The following is a 1313-nucleotide window of genomic DNA, read 5'->3' as shown; positions in this document are numbered from 1 at the left end:
GATGCCATTCATACGAACGGGTTCTACAAAAACTTTCAGCAACGTTTGGCTAAAAACGAGGAAGCACTTAGGACATTTCTAACCGATTCCCTATTCGGCACTAGAGGAGTAAAAAGTCTGTTTTACTCCTTTAACGCGCACATAACCGATCCCCGATCCGCTGTAAGAGAGTAAAAGTTATACTTTGGCCCAAAACTTCTCCCAAAAAAATACTCCACCGCTCGACGGCTGACTAAAAGCCCGCCTTTCCCTCGTGTCGCCCCCCGCCCGTGCATCTTTGCCGGCGTGCCTCCCGGTGACCGCCCGCCGGCCCCGCCGCTACCTCGTTGCCTCCCTTTCCCCACACCGCCCTTCTGTCCGACGTCTAGCTCATTCGGCCCATGTCGTCCTCGCCAGAATCAAGGTGAAACGCCGTCGTCGTCGCTATGGTTGATTCATCGGATTGATTCGTAGCTTCTCCTCTTTCTGTCATCCGCCGCATCTCGCCTTGCTTGCACACCGCTGCAGGTCATTCGCTCGTGTCGCCGCCCCCTTGCCTGGTCTAAATGACACTAGCTGGTCGGTGCACCAGCACCGCACTGCAAGTGTTCGACGAATTACCTAGGTGAGATTTTGTGTTTGTTTCTTTTTGAACCGAGCCGTTTGAGTTGTAGATGAAGAGGTTGAGGAGATGGTCTTGGAGGACTCCTCGTCATCTGAAGAGGAAGAAGACGATGATGACTTTGACACCGTTTTAGGCATGATTTTCAATGATGATGTTCGGTGGCCTAGGAGAGGATCACGGTTCGGCCACATACTCATCAACTGTGATAGATCTGAGGGTCATGCCAAGATTATGAGAGACTATTTTGACCCAAAGCCAACCTATCCGGAGAAGTACTTCTGCCGGTGCTTTTTTTGCGGAAAGGACCTCAGACCTATATTGAATTTAAGCAGTGGCACAACACACCCCCAGAAAGATAGGAAATTACAAATAGGTATCTGGTGATCGATTCACCACACAGACCATTGCGAGATGAGGGCGCGCCGCTGTCGCCGCCGCCACTGCTCCCTCCTAGAGCCAGCGTGTACCCTTGGACATGCGCACGGATTGATGACGGACGGGAAGTCTCCACCTTAGTAGTGTTCGAGTCTTGGCATATGGGTGCTCCGCCAATGCAATTGATGACTCTATCCGCGTTGGTGAAAACACAATCTTGAAGGCTGTTCGAAGGTTCACTAAAATGGTGATCGCTGTCTTTTGCCCAGAGTACTTGAGAGCATCAAACGAGAAAGACACCCAGAGGCTGATGACAGAGACTGAATCAAGAGGA

The sequence above is a fragment of the Triticum dicoccoides genome, chromosome 4A (genome assembly GCF_002162155.2).
Source record: "Triticum dicoccoides isolate Atlit2015 ecotype Zavitan chromosome 4A, WEW_v2.0, whole genome shotgun sequence".
NCBI classification, from domain to species: domain Eukaryota; kingdom Viridiplantae; phylum Streptophyta; class Magnoliopsida; order Poales; family Poaceae; genus Triticum; species Triticum dicoccoides.
This window is presented reverse-complemented; position numbering follows the sequence as displayed.